The sequence below is a fragment of the Hibiscus syriacus genome, unplaced genomic scaffold (assembly GCF_006381635.1).
Source record: "Hibiscus syriacus cultivar Baekdansim isolate YM2019G1 unplaced genomic scaffold, ASM638163v2 tig00018568_pilon, whole genome shotgun sequence".
In the NCBI taxonomy this organism is placed as follows: domain Eukaryota; kingdom Viridiplantae; phylum Streptophyta; class Magnoliopsida; order Malvales; family Malvaceae; genus Hibiscus; species Hibiscus syriacus.
Window position 1 is genome coordinate 190,124 of NW_024062439.1, and position 16,012 is coordinate 206,135.

Genomic DNA, 16,012 nt, shown 5'->3' on the forward strand with positions numbered 1-16,012 from the left:
GAGCTCGACGACGGCCAATGGGTCAAGCTGTCTTCGTCTCCTGGCTCCTTTTTCTTTGTGGTCGGAGATCCTCTCATGGTATGTGTATGTACTACTGTTAGTATCATATCTCTAGTTGTCGGTGTCTAAATTCATAATATTAATCATGTGTGGAAAATGAAAAATTGAAGGCATGGAGTAATGGGAGACTTAAAGCGGTGAATCACAGAGTGATGATGAGCGGAAACAAAGATCGATTCTCTATGACATGTGAAGACACCGAATTTCGACCTTTTCTTTTTTCATTCAATTATTATATTATATAATATATTTATGTATTATAATACACATATATTCATATATCATTTTTTATGTTACATGCCAAAATCCAAACAACCCGATTCAGGGGCCCAGCAGCAGTGACCCAGACCCAGTCCAAGCCAAACCCGAGTATCAGGGTTTCCAGAAATCCTAGGGCGTCGCTCTCTCTCCTTTGCACTTCACGCCTCTCACTACCGCACGTCACTTACCACCAAATCCCGTAAACTCCGACGCAAGGACCTCACAAGCCCAACAAACAAGAGTACCAGTTTCATTAGGACTCAATCACTAAAATAGTATTTTTTAGGGTATAAATAAACATGTAATGATCCGTTTGAAACACACAATATCAAAGAGTATTAGGCACAAAAATACCAGAAAACGAATCGAGCAAAAGGCCAGAATACTTGTACTCTTCGAAATAAGAAAAAGAGAATAAAAAGGCCCCCCCATGTCCCCTCTTTTTGACCAATCTATTTTTTTCGGTGAAAATCCATTAGTTAGGAGAACATTGAAGCATAATTATTAACACCATGGGACCCTTAAAGCCTATTAGCTAAAGGCATCTTCTTTTGACAAAAATAACTAAACATGCAGCCCACACGTCTTTCTCTTTTATTATTCTTTTTTTTACCCCTTAATTTTTCTTTTATTGTAATTTTATCCCCTATTTATATATATATATAATTATATTTTTCTATTCTCTATATTTCTTTTTGGTTCTTACTACTCTTTTTATTATCTTTTTACTTTATTCTATTTTCTTTATTATCTTCTTTGTTTCATCTTTATTTTTAATTTTATTTCGTTTATCTTCTTTATCTTATTTTCATTTATTTTTATTTACCTTTACTTAATCCTTTTTATTTTCTTTATCTTTTTATCTCCGTATTATTTTCTTTATTTTATTTGTTTTTATTTTCTCATTTTTTATCTAACACTTTTCTTGATTCTTTAAAAGTATGTTTTCAAAAACGGTTAAAGGTAAGTAATTCAGATCGTCATTTTACCTTCTAATTTAAAATTACAATTTTCTTAATTAAAGACAACTGGAAATTATATAGTACCGAAAGGGCAGTTCAAGGGTGCTAACCCTTCCTTGACTGTAACCGACTCCCGAATCCGACACATCTTTGGTAAAACGCAGATCAGGTGAGAATTAAAGTATCCGGTCAACCCATTTTTTATAAAATAAATGATCGGTGGCGACTCTAATTCACATTTTTCAAGTCGAAGCCCAATTTCGGGGCCCAACCGAAAGACGGTTGCGATAGCTTGGCGACTCCTCTAGGGACCAGGTAAGTGAGTCAGGCTAAGGTAATTTCCAGTTGTCTTTTTAACGAAAATGGTAAGTTTAAATTTTAAGGTAATATTTCGATCATTTTTACTTACTTTTGATTATATTTTCGAGTAAATAGTTGGACTAATCGTTTTTTCATGATTTCAGCCTTCAAAGTTTTTTTTTCATCTAAGGTTCTATACCCGAGCTCTAAACCCTATTTTAAGTAGGGGTGAAAGCGACGCCTTCGTGTGAATTTATTCACCGTGCGGGCATAAGGGAATGTGTCCTCTCGAGTTTAACTTAGTCCACACAAGCCTGTGATGGGTTTAGGACTAAGGGTCTGGCAAGCCCAAGGGGGCATCGGCAAGGAGAACTCGAGTACATTTTTTTAGAACCTAAACCCGGAGACTACAAGGAATTAGGGCCCACCACAAAACCATATTTCCGAAACCTAGGATATTTTTACCTTAACCATGTCTTTTTTTCCTTTCGTCATTTATTTATTTATTTATTTTACTAACATTTTTGCCTTTGGGTTTGTTTTTTTTAGCATTTGCATCATAACAAGAGGCTATTGATCTTTAAAAAGCATTTATTACACACAAAATAATCTGAATTAATAGACAAAGGTTTTGTAATACAAGAGATTAAGAACGCCGAGGCACGACTATGGTCCGAGATGACTCAGAAAGAGAAGGGATACAGTCTTCAGGGAAACTATGTGTCAGAGCTGGTTAGCTATGCCTCTGTCGGCCTGAAACAGAATGATGTCTAAGAGTTGCGAAACATTTGGGACAGTTGGAAGAATGATAGAAAGAAGAAGTTCAGCCAACGATATGGTGATATTGCCCTCTTACTTCATGTCAAGACTGATGAGCCTCTGCTCCGAGCACTGATTCAATTCTGGAACCCGGGATATAGTTGCTTCACCTTTAACCGGGAGGACATTGTGCCCATTATCGAAGAGTATACCACGCTACTGCACTGCGAAAACATCAGACTATAGAAGGCATATATCAAACATATCAAGGGTCAACCTTTTAAGAACGGACTGGCCAAGATTACAGGGGTTGATGAAAAATGGGTGACTGATCGACTCCGACACAAAGGTAGCGGGGAAGGAATCGAGTGGATCCATATAAAGCAACTAATGAAGAACCACCCTGATGAATGGAAGACTATAGATCTTTTTGCACTGGGTCTGTACGGTTTAATTATCTTTCTGAAGACTTTGGGGTGCATCGACGCAGCCGTAGTAGAACTATTTGAACAACTTCTAAGGTGAGTCAACCTAACGCCGACCATCTTAGCCGAGACCTTTCGGTCTCTTAATCAGTGCAGAAGATCTGGTGGAGGTAGGTTCGTTGGGTGTATTCAGCTCCTTCAAGTCTGGATTCAAAGCCATTTCTGGAAGACTAACGGGGTAGCCTACCGCCGATTCAGCACTACCTATTCATCGTTGGGAGAGTTCATCACTATGAAATGGCATGAGGGCGCTTCGAAGGAAAAATGGATGAAGGTCTTCACTCATCTTCAGGACCGGGATATTACCTGGAGAGCCCCTTGGTTGTTCCTCAGTGACGTTCTTTTTCGATGTGGGGATTCTGACACTATGACCGTACTTGGACTTTGGGGTGCAGTTGGGTATGCTCCGTTATTAGCACTTAGACAATATGGGGCACGTCAGTTTGTCCCAGCAACATACGAATTATCTACATCAGAGTTTGTGTATCACGGTGATAGTTATAAGAAGAAGATCAAAGAGATAGCCGAGTCATGGAAGAAAGTATCCCGGATGGATGTTGTGGCTGCTAAAGACATGCTCACTCCATACTATTTAGAGTGATGAAGATTACGAAAAAACGATAATACCCCGGTGCCAGACTATGAGGACATACGAACCATGGAGGAACATCTCAAACCTACCCCTTCTGAACTTGAGATAGCCAAGGCAGAGTTTGAAGCTGTGAATAATGAACTGAAGCAGAAGGTAAAGGAACTTGAAGCTAAGCGCTATCAGTGGAAGCTAGATGCCGACTCTCAGAAAAATAAAGCAGATAAACTAGAAAGAGAATATAAAAGAGTTCGTTTTGAGCTTGAAGACTTGAGAAAGGGGTATCAAGATACGGTCAAGGATAACTCCAAGTTGATGGTGTCTTATGAGTACTGGAAAGATGAAGCTCACAGATTGAAAAGAAAGTTCGAGGAGCCTGATGAGAGAGCCTAGAAAGAACAGATAAAAACTGCCCAGAGACGCTTAGTAGACAGCCAGCATCAAAACCAACGCTTGAAAATCCAGATGGCTGATCTGGAGAAACAACATGAGAGAGATGGCAAAACAATAGCTGAGTTAGAAACTATTGTAGATGGGTTCAAAAAGCAAGCGAGCGAGCTTCAGATAGTACCCTTCAATGGGGGTTTGCAGTGGCGTTTCTGTTGGGAGCAAGCACAACAAAGGGTAAAGGCCAGAGACGCAGTTATCCAAGACTTCTTGGATCAAGTACAGAAGGTAGCTCGCCATCTACATGGCCTGGCAAGGGAAGCTGGAGTGGTTCGACAAGGTATACAACCAGTGACAAATGAAAGAATAAGACTTGTCAACCTACTAGAAGTTATTTGGGGTTTAGTGGATTTAGTCCGAATGTACCTTTGATTGTTTTTATGTCTCTTACAAGATAAAACATTTTTGTCTAAATAACGATTATTTATAATAATGAACACTTTTCTAGATCAGTGCCTCTAAATCACATTGCATACTTTGCATTTTATATTTCATGTTTATTTTTATATTCTCCATGTTTTTACATTCATATTAACTAACAGAACATGTCTCAGAAAGGGAAAGAGCAAACACCAAGCTTACCACCGTAAATATTAAATACGCATCACCCGCACAATACCCGAGCAAAGAAAAGACAAATAGAGGCCAGAATGGAAAAACTCGAGGAGAACATGTCAAGACTACAAAAAGAACTGGAAGATAAGATGGCTCAAAACAGTCAGAGCACTCTGGAGTCCATCAAGAAAAAACAGGAATCCTTGGTCGACCAAATAGTGGCCAAGTTATCAGGTTTACAACAAGCTAGTGTAGTAGGGGAAGTCCCTCCGAAGGGGTAACCATATCACCAACCTCACAGGTGATTATGTCACCCGAGATCTTACCCAGACCACAAGAAAATTCTTATGTTGTCAAAGGAAAAGCACCATCTGCTGTAAAGGTGCAAACTTCCAAAACTAATCCTGATAATCATCCGGATGATTACAGTATCCCGAATTTCAATGAAGATGACAAAGCGAAAAAGATGGAAGAGAAGATCAGGATGATAGAAGATCGAATGAAAATGGTCCAAGGGGACCATGATTATTATGGAGTGGATGCAAGGAAGCTGAGCCTGGTTCCAGATTTGGTACTTCCACCAAAGTTTAAAGTTCCTGAGTTTGAGAAGTTCGATGGGAACAGCTACCCATCAGCCCATATCACTATGTTCTGTCGGAAGATGACAGGATATGGAGGGAATGATCAACTCCTGATCCACTACTTTCAGGAGAGCCTATCTGGTTCAGTTATCCGTTGGTACAATCAGCTCAACCAAACTCACATCAAGACATGGAAAGACTTAGCCATGTCTTTCCTAGAACAATATAAACATATCAACGATATGAGACTAGACCGGGTTATGCTGCAAAGCCTGGAAAAGAAGCACAATGAGAGTTTCCGACAATATGCGCAGCGATGGAGGGATTTTTCTGTGCAAGTTCATCCACCCTTGGATGAAAAAGAGACTAGAAAGTTGTTTATATAAACCCTGAAGGCACCTTACTTCGGACACCTGGTGGCAATTACATATGGAGGTTTCTCAGATTTAGTCATGGCCGGTGAAATGATTGAGTTGCCATTAAACAAGGAAAAAACGAGGGAGGAGACTCCAGTAAGAAACCTCTCATGAAAAACAAAGACATAGAGATCAACAATGTCAACACTTATAACATCAACAAGGGTGTTACGGTCTCAAGCTCAAAAACCACTGCAACTGTACCATCTAGTACTTCTACCCAAACTCAAAGGGAACCAAGGAGGGAAAAGGAAAGGGAACAGTTCGATCCCATTCCCATGAAATATAAAGAGTTATATCAACAACTCCTCGACACTCACGCAGTTTCACCTTACCCAATGGATCCGATAAAGACCCCATATCCGAGATGGTATGACGAGAACACAAAATGTGAATATCATGGTGGTATGCAAGGGCATTCGATTGAAGGTTGTCTCGTATTCAAGAGGCTTGTACAACGAATGCGGAACAAGAACTGGATCACCTTCAACTCTAAAACACCAAACGTCACCCAGAATCCCTTGCCTAATCATCTGGAGGCCGGAATTAATGCAGTCATCACCAAAAACGACAGGAGAATCAAAACCAATATTTCAGAAATCAAAGCTCCTTTGGCTTGGGTATGGAGCCAAATGGTAAAGGCAGGGCTTCTTGTATCCAATCATATGCAGTAAAAAATGAAGGTGGTAGCTACTATTGTTACCACGACGAAGAGGGGCATAAAGTGCAAGAATGCCCTGAATTCAAGACATTAGTCCAGCTCATGATGGACCAGAAAGAGCTGGAGTTTTATGAAGAAGTTCAGGATTCCCCAGAAGAAAACATTTGCGCTACCGGAGAATCATCAGAAAAAAGACTCGGCAGGGGTAGTCCTTTAATCATCACCCCTAAGGCAAAGACGACAACGACAACTCCACAAGCAAAGGTGGTAATTACAGCACCTCGACCTTTTCAGTACAAGGACAATCGGCAAGTGCCATGGAAGTACAGATGCCAGGTGAGTACTTCCAAAGGATGTGACAACAATGTGGGGCAAAGATAACTAGAGCCCTTCAAGGAAGACGTATTGGCTATCAATGAGCCTATAAAGGAGGAAGAAGCTAAAGAATTCCTCAAATTTCTGAAGCATAGTGAGTACAATATTGTAGAACAACTCCACAACTTACCAACACATTCTTCAATGTTGGCACTTTTATTAAATTCAGAAGCACATCGGGAGGCATTGTTGAAGGTCCTGAATCAGACATTCGTGCCACAAGACATACCAGTCAGCAAGGGATCGACTGGTAAATAATATTCAAGTTGATAATCTCATCTCATTTTCAGATGATGAGATTCCATCCGGAGGAAGAGGCCGAACGAAGGCATTGCACATCACCACCTACTGCAAGGGGCATGCTCTGCCAAGTGTATTGATCGACAACGGATCAGCCTTAAACGTGATGCCTTTAGTAACATTGAAAAGGCTGCCAATAGATACCTCGTATATGAGAGCCTGCCAGAACGTGGTCCGAGCATTTGATGGGACCAAAAGAGAGGTTATTGGCAAGATAGAGGTGCCACTGACTATCGGACCTGCTACCTATGATATTAAGTTTCTGGTAATGGATATCACGCATTCCTACAACTGTATTCTGGGAAGGCCATGGATTCATCAAGCTGGTGCAGTTCCATCCACACTGCACCAAAAGGTTAAATTTGTTATTGACAGTGCCTTAGTAATTATCAATGTTGAGGAAGATGTTGTGGCAAGTGTGACCACGGAGGCCCCATACATCGAGGTGGACGAGGAAGCGGTGGAGTGTTTGTTTCGTTCCTTATAATTTGTGAATGCCACCTTTGTGGCAGAAGGAAGAAGGATTCCTAAACCCTGGCTTTTTAAATGTACCAGAATGGAGATCATGCAAACATTGGGACGAGGTGCCAAGACTGGAAGAGGGTTTGGAAAGTTTCTGCAGGGGAGGACTGATCCAGTTCTTCCTATTTTAAAGCCAGACCGTTTTGGGCTCAGCTTTCAGCCCAGTTACCATGAGAAGAGAAAAGAAGTTTAGAAGAACCGAGAGAGAAGACTAGCCAGGTTGACTGGAAGTGAACTTCAATGGGAGCCCATGATATTCCCGCCTCTTTGCCACACATTCAAGTCAAGTGGTTATGAGTTTGAGACCACATTATCAGACTTAGAAGCGGATTTGGAAGATTTAAGCATCAATGCCATAACCACTGGAAATGCTGGTGATGCAATTAGATCGGGGATACGCCCTCTGCCACCTGGGTTCGTGCCTAGCCGTTGGTCGGTTGAAGAACTACATGTGGTTTACAAGAGTCTTTCAGAGTAATATTCAAACTATCCCTATTCGTCTATACCCGGGGCAATAAGTGATCTTTTGTAAAGGTTAATAAATATTATGTTTAAGTTCAATAAAAGATGCATTTTTTCTTTTCCATGGTAAACAAAATTTTCCTTTGTTCCTTTTTGAATTCATTGTCTATCTTCTTCATTTCAATACTTCATTTCCTCTTTCCCTCGAATTTAATTCTTGATTATTTCGTGTGGGATATTTTCCTCTCACACATGCACATTTTACCTTCTTTCAGATCCCCAGATAACAATAATGTAGGCACTAATGATCCTGATCCGGAGGTGGATTTTGAATATGCCATTTGCCTCGGGGAATTTGATAAGAGCGACACTGAAGAGGAGTGCAACTTGCCTACTGAATTGTTGAGAATGGTAGAAAGAGAAGATAAACAAATACTGCCCCATAAAGAGACAATCGAAATCTTGAATATGGGTACTGAAAAAGATCGAAAGGAGGTTAAAATCGATACGACTCTTTCGACGGAAGCAAGACACAACCTGATAGTCTTACTTCAAGAGTACAGAGAGGTGTTCGCATGTTCGTATCAAGACATGCCTGGATTAGACACAGATATGGTAGTCCACAAACTGCCAATTAAACCAGAATACAAACCAGTGCAACAGAAACTGAGAAGGATGCGACCAGAAATGCTCCTTAAGATCAAGGAAGAAGTTAAGAAGCAGTTTGATGCTGGTTTTCTTCAAGTGGCCAAATATCCGGAGTGGGTGGCCAACATAGTGACTGTGCCGAAAAAGGACGGGAAAGTACGTATGTGTGTCGATTACAAGGACCTTAACAGGGCAAGTCCCAAGGATAACTTTCCTCTACCACATATAGACACTCTGGTGGACAATACAGCCAGGAACAACTACTTTTCATTCATGGATGGATTTTTGGGGTACAATCAGATCAAAATGCATCCCGAAGATATGGAGAAGACCACTTTTGTCATGATGTGGGGAACTTTTTGTTACAAAGTGATGCCTTTCGGATTAAAGAATGCTGGGGCAACATATCATAGAGCTATGGTGACCCTGTTCCATAACATGATGCACAAAAAAATCGAGGTTTATGTCGACGACATGATTGTCAAAGCACAGACCGAAAATGAACATGTGGAGCATTTGAGAAAGCTCTTCTAGAGATTAAGAAAGTTCCAGCTTCGACTGAATCCTAGCAAGTGTACTTTTGGGGTAACATCCTGGAAACTGATAGGCTTCGTGGTCAGCAAAAAAGGTATTGAGGTTGATCCTGACAAAGTTAAGGCTATCCAGAATCTACCTCCGCCTCGAACATAAAAGGAGGTCTGAGGTTTTCTGGGCAGATTAAATTACATAGCTCGGTTCATATCTCAGTTAACCGATAAGTGTGATCCAATCTTTTGACTTCTCCGAATGAATAGTCCTGGGGCATAGGATGAAAACTGTCAGATTGCATTCGAGAAGGTGAAAGAGTACTTGTCTCATACTCCTATCTTAATGTCCCTCATCCCAGGAAAACCTCTGTTCTTGTACTTATTCATATTCGAGAACTCAATGGGGTGTGTCTTGGGCCAACATGACGAGTCTGGAAGAAAAGAAAGAGCCATCTACTATCTGAGTAAGAAGTTCACCGATTGCGAGGTCAGATATCCTCCTATCGAGAAAGTTTGTTATGCTTTAGTCTGGGCTACAAAAAAACTCAGACAATACATGTTGTATCACACCACTTGGTTGATTTCCAAGTTAGATCCTTTAAAATACATGATGGGGGTACCTGCTCTATCCGGAAGGTTAGCTCGATGGTAGATGCTATTGTCCGAATTCGACATTGAATACGTGAGCCAGAAAAAAATCAAAGAAAGTGCTATATCGGATTTCTTAGCAAGCAGAACCAATGAGAATTATGATCCATTAGACTCTGATTTCCCAGTTCAAGACTCGATGGCTTTATCCTTAGAAGAAATAGGTACTTCAACAGACAGTTCTTGGAGAATGTATTTCGATGGGGCATTCAATGCATTAGGACATGGCATCGGGGCAATACTGATCTCTCCAGAAGAGAGTCACTATCCATTTACCAGCAGACTGAACTTCGATTGTACCAGTAACATGGCAGAGTATGAGGCCTGTGTCTTGGGAATTCGAGCTGCACTGGGGCAAAATGTAAAGACCCTGCGGATATACGGAGATTCAGCATTAGTAATCTATCAGCTCTGTGGAGAATGGGAAACCAAAGATACAAAACTGATGGAATACCAGAAGCTAATATTGGATCTGCTCGAAGAATTTGATGAAGTCACTTTCCACTATGTGCCAAGAGAAGAAAATCAAATGGTTGATGCTTTGGCTACCTTGGCAGCCGCATTCAAAGTTGGCAGAGAGTCTGAGATGATGCCAATTGACATGCAGTCGTATGAGTACCCGGCCCATTGCTACCAGATTAAAGAAGTAAAAGACACTAAGCCTTGGTACAATGACATTTTGCAGTATATCAAGCATCGAAGCTATCCAGAGGAGTCCACTAAAACCGATAAAAGAACCATTAGAAGGATGGCAGCTGGATACGTCCTCGACGGAGAGATCTTGTATAAGAAAAGCCATAATCAAGTTCTGTTAAGGCGCGTCGATGCTGAAGAGGCAAAAATAATAGTGGAAGAAGTACATGACGGAGTTTGTGGAGCACATGCAAATGGACATATGATGTCGAGACAGATAATGAGATGCGGATATTTCTGGTCCATACTGGAAAGCGATTGCATCAACTATGCTAGAAAGTGACATAAATGTCAGATTTACGGAGATAAAATAAATGTTCCACCGCATCCGCTTCATGTCATGACGTCACCATGGCCTTTCTTTATGTGGGGCATGGATGTAATTGTGCAAATTCATCCAAAGGCTTTGAATGGCCATCGTTTCATCCTTGTAGCCATCAATTATTTCACTAAGTGGGTAGAGGCTACTTCCTATGTTAATGTCACTCAATCTGTTATCTGTAAGTTTTTGAAGAAAGAAATCATATGTCGGTATGGTTTACCTGAAAGGATCATTACCGATAATGCTACAAACTTGAACAATAAAATGATGAAAGCTGCTTGTGAGCAATTCAACATAAAGCATCACAATTCTACTACCTACAGACCAAAGATGAATGGTGCAGTAGAAGCAGCAAACAAAAACATTAAAAAGATAGTGGAGAAAACAACTGAGACCTACAAGGACTGGCATGAGAAGTTGCCTTTCGCTTTGTTCGCTTATCGAACCTCAGTACGAACCTCGACTGGGGCAACTCCATTTTCACTAGCTTATGGAATGGAAGCAGTACTACCCATTGAAGTAGAAATTTCGTTACTACGGGTCTTGACAGAAGTCAAACTAGATGACACATAATGGATGCAATCCAGATACGATCAGCTTAATCTGATAGATGAAAAGAGACTGAAAGCCATTCACCATGGTCAAATCTATAAAAAACGAATGATTCGAGCACATGACAAGAAGGTATGCCCAAGAATATTCCATGAAGGAGATCTGGTGCTAAAGAGAATTTTGCCAGTTCCGAAAGATTTCTGAGGAAAATGGACGCCAAATTGGGAAGGACCCTATGTCGTGAAGAAGGCCTTTTCCGGAGGGGCCCTTGTCCTGGCCGAAATGGACGGACCTGACCTGCCACATCCCATCAACTCAGATGCAGTCAAAAAATACTACGCTTAGGTTAAAAACCTGAAAGGGTGTCCTAAGTCGAAAAAAATGTTTAGGGTGAAAACCCGGAAGAGCGCCCTAGATAAAAAAAAGAAAAAGAAAAATAGCAAAAAGGTGGGTTCAAGGTGAAAACCCGCAAAGGGCGTATTGCAACCAAGGATGGATCCAAGTTGAAAACCCGAAAGGGAGATTTGGATAATTCAAGAAACCCATACATTTGAAACTCCCCGGCATCTGAATTTCCGCAGACTCAACAAGTCAGAGAAAGGTTGCACTCTCCTAAAGATTGTCACATTTTTCAAAGATCCTTTGGCAAAGGCTGTATTCAAGGTCTCCTAATGGTTTTTCAGCTCAGAAGTGCCCACATTATTGAAATCTAACACATTCATTTATAACTCATCATGTCTTCATCTTCCAAAATGTTTGTCATGTATTATTTGTTCTTTTTCCCTCATGAATAAAAGACAATCCTTTTCTCTACACCAATTCTTTTTGAGCATCTTAGATTGAGCTTAAACTTAATGATTTATTCACTCATGCAAAAGATATTCGTATATTACTACACAAAGATTCATTGAAAAGTACAGGTACTCGGAAGCTGATCAGGGTTCATGTATATACTTGAGATGGTCGAGAGGCATTTCTCGGATCAAGGATATAAAAACAAACATCAAACTTGAACATTTGAAGAATTCAAGACCAGGAGTCGAAATCTTCAAAATTCCATGCAGGCAATCAAAGATCGATATTTCTCTCCACATCCCCATAACTTTTTCATTTTTTAGCCAGAGTCAATTTCAACTTCGCGACGAAGGATATTGAACTCACAATTTGCTCAAGAGTAGATTTCAACTTCATGACGAAGGATATCTAGCTCAAAGCCAAACATCCACGATTTCAACTCCACGACGGAGGATATCGCGTCACTCAAGATAACACAAGTTCAACTTCACGACGAAGGGACGACTGGTTGTCAACAACAATTTTCCAATTTCAGAGCCAATTTCAACTTCACAGCGAAGGATATTGGACTCTAGACAACACAAGTTCAACTTCACGATGAAGGGACCGCTGGTTGTCAACAACAACTTCCCAATTTCAGAGCCAATTTCAACTTCACAGTGAAGGATATTGGACTCCAGACAACGCAAATTCAACTTCACGACGAAGGGACCGCTGGTTGTCAACAACAACTTCCCAATTCCAGAGCCGATTTCAACTTCACAGCGAAGGATATTGGACTCTAGACAACGCAAGTTCAACTTCACGACGAAGGGACCGCTGGTTGTCAACAAACAACTTCCCAATTTCAGAGCCAATTTCAACTTCACATCGAAGGATATTGGACTCCAGACAACGCAAGTTCAACTTCACGACTAAGGGACCGCTGGTTGTCAATAAACAACTTCCCAATTTCAGGGCCAATTTCAACTTCACAGCGAAGGATATTGGACTCCAGACAACGCAAGTTCAACTTCACGACGAAGGGACCGCTGGTTGTCAACAATAACTTCCCAATTTCAGAGCCAATTTCAACTTCACAACGAAGGATATTGGACTCCAGATAACGCAAGTTCAACTTCACGACGAAGGGACCGCTGGTTGTCAACGGACATTTTCCAAATTTCAAAGCCAATTTCAAAGGATATTGGATTTAAGACAGCACAAGTTCAACTTCACAATGAAGGGACGACTGACTGTCAACAAACTTTTCAGTTTCAGAGTCAATTTCAACTTCACGACCGAGGATATTGGACTCGGAACAATATTTGGATTTCAACTTCATCCAATTCTCAGGCTCGACTTCATGACGAAGGGGGCCCTGTACGATTCCAATTTAACAAACAGATTTATCCAACTTCATGATGAAGGAGTCATCTGTAACACAGCCATACCGAAGTCTTCAGGTCGAGAATACGATTCAGAGGCCACTTGCCAAAAACTTTGAGCTCGTTTTCAACTTCACGGCAAAGGATTTCGTGCTCAAAATTTTCCAGTGTTGACTCAACCTCACGACGAGAGAGTCATTTTGTGATTGACAAACCAGTTTCAGCATCGGGTTTCAGCTCTACGACAGAGGATAGTCGATGTGGACGAAATCTGTGTCTTTTAATCTTTGCTCTATTTTCGTTACACGATAATGAGCAAAGAGGGGCAGCTGAAGACACCGAATTTCGACCTTTTCTTTTTTCATTCAATTATTATATTGTATAATATATTTATGTATTATAATACACATATATTCATATATCATTTTTTATGTTACAGGCCAAAATCCAAACAGCCCGATTCAGGGGCCCAGCAACAGTGACCCATACCTATTCTAAGCCAAACCCGAGTATCAGGAATTCCAGAAATCCTAGGGCGTCGCTCCCTCTCGTCTGCACTTCACGCCTCTCACTGTCGCACGTCACTTACCACCAAATCCCGTAAACTCCGGCGCAAGGACCTCACAAACACAGCAAACAAGAGTACCAGTTTCATTAGGACTCAATTACTAAAATAGTATTTTTTTAGGGTATAAATAAACATGTAATGATCCGTTTTGAAACACACAATATCAGAGAGTATTAGGCACAAAAATACCAGAAAACGAATCGAGCAAAAGGCCAGAATACTTGTACTCTTCGAAACAAGAAAAAGAGAATGAAAAGGCCCCCCATGTCCCCTCTTTTTGACCAATCTATTTTTTTCGGTGAAAATCCATTAGTTAGGAGAACATTGAAGCATAATTATTAACACCATGAGACCCTTAAAGCCTATTAGCTAAAGGAATCTTCTTTTGACAAAAATAACTAAACATGCAGCCCATACGTCTTCCTCTTTTATTATTCTTTTTTTTACCCCTTAATTTTGCTTTTATTGTAATTTTATCCCCTATTTATATATATATAATTATATTTTTCTATTCTCTATATTTCTTTTTGGTTCTTACTACTCTTTTTATTGTCTTTTTACTTTATTCTATTTTCTTTATTATCTTCTTTGTTTCATCTTTATTTTTAATTTTATTTCGTTTATCTTCTTTATCTTATTTTCATTTATTTTTATTTACCTTTACTTAATCCTTTTTATTTTCTTTATCTTTTTATCTCCGTATTATTTTCTTTATTTTATTTGTTTTTATTTTCTCATTTTTTATCTAACACTTTTCTTGATTCTTTAAAAGTATGTTTTCAAAAACGGTTAAAGGTAAGTAATTCGGATCGTCATTTTACCTTTTAATTTAAAATTACAATTTTCTTAATTAAAGACAACTGGAAATTATATAGTACCGAAAGGGCAGTTCAAGGGTGCTAACCCTTCCTTGACTGTAACCGACTCCTGAATCCGACACATCTTTGGTAAGACGCATATCAGGTGAGAATTAAAGTATCCGGTCAACCCATTTTTTATAAAATAAATGATCGGTGGCGACTCCAATTCACATTTTTCAAGTCGAAATCCAATTCCGGGGCCCAACCAAAAGACGGTTGCGACAGCATGCTTTGCAGTTCCAGCTGAGGGTACCATAATCACTACACCCAGAGAGCTCGTGGACGAACAACATCCTCAACTTTTCAAAGACTTCTACTTCATGGAGTTCATCCTCTTTGCCTTTTCCGAGCAAGCAAAACACATCGAATCCACCAAACAGATTCATGCATTCGCTTCTCTCTCTCCACCAGTTTCCAAATAAAACGATGGCGGCTCATATCAACAGAAAAAGTCCGATTATGACTTTAAACTTTACAAAATGAACCTATGTTATTTGGTGTTGCATTACTATATTTTTACTTTGTTATAAATAAAGATTTAGAATTCATGTGTTTTGTACCATATTTCTATGTTTTTATAAGTTTATCATTAATAATAACTCGGAATTCATGTTTTTACATAGTATTACTGTTTTCTTAAAGAAAATTATAATTTTGTATTATAGATTACTACCATGAAAATTATGTGTAATTTATGTTATCAATAAGTAAATTCACAGATCCTGCAACATAATAAAGGATTTCTTTTGCTGCTCCAAAGCGTTATTCTGCAGGACACTGCATAAATGTAGACACTAACACAAAAAGCAATATCTGGTTTAGTGTGCGTAAGATAATTAAAACCACCAAATAGACTTTTGAACAGTGCTGAATTAAATTTGCCAATCTCATCTTCATGCTGTAACTTCTCATTGATGTTCATTGAAGTGGCTGCTACCTCACAATTTGACGTGCTAAACTTGTTTAAAAGATTTGCAGCAAACCTTGTTTTAGCATACAAAAATTCCGTCTGTTAATAGAGCCAATAGTTGTTGCTCTGTAAGGAGGCAGAGTTGACCTTAAGTTTGGGAAAAAACTGGGGATTCAGGTCTGTGAATAGGGCCAATAATTGTTGTTGATGTCTTTGAATTCTGGATGTCACATGCAATCGGAGGTCTATAGGTATTGTTATTATTTGGAACAAAACTATTTTTAAGGAAGAATAATCGATTGCTAAACAGAGGTTTGTTTGCGTTAAGGGATGTTGGGTACAATCAAGTGGAAGCTGATATATTCCTTCGGCTACAAGATTGGTGGT

The 16,012-nt window shown here is 39.8% G+C and overlaps 1 long non-coding RNA gene across 1 annotated transcript; it reads right to left on the reverse strand.

The window, feature by feature from the left end:
• Nucleotides 1–129: 129 nt before the first annotated feature.
• Nucleotides 130–15,152, reverse strand: LOC120209263. The gene is made up of 3 exons (XR_005524384.1): nucleotides 14,939–15,152; nucleotides 8,594–8,599; nucleotides 130–238 (listed from the first exon to the last, which is right to left on the reverse strand). It is a non-coding gene; the product is annotated as an uncharacterized LOC120209263 (long non-coding RNA).
• Nucleotides 15,153–16,012: the final 860 nt, after the last annotated feature.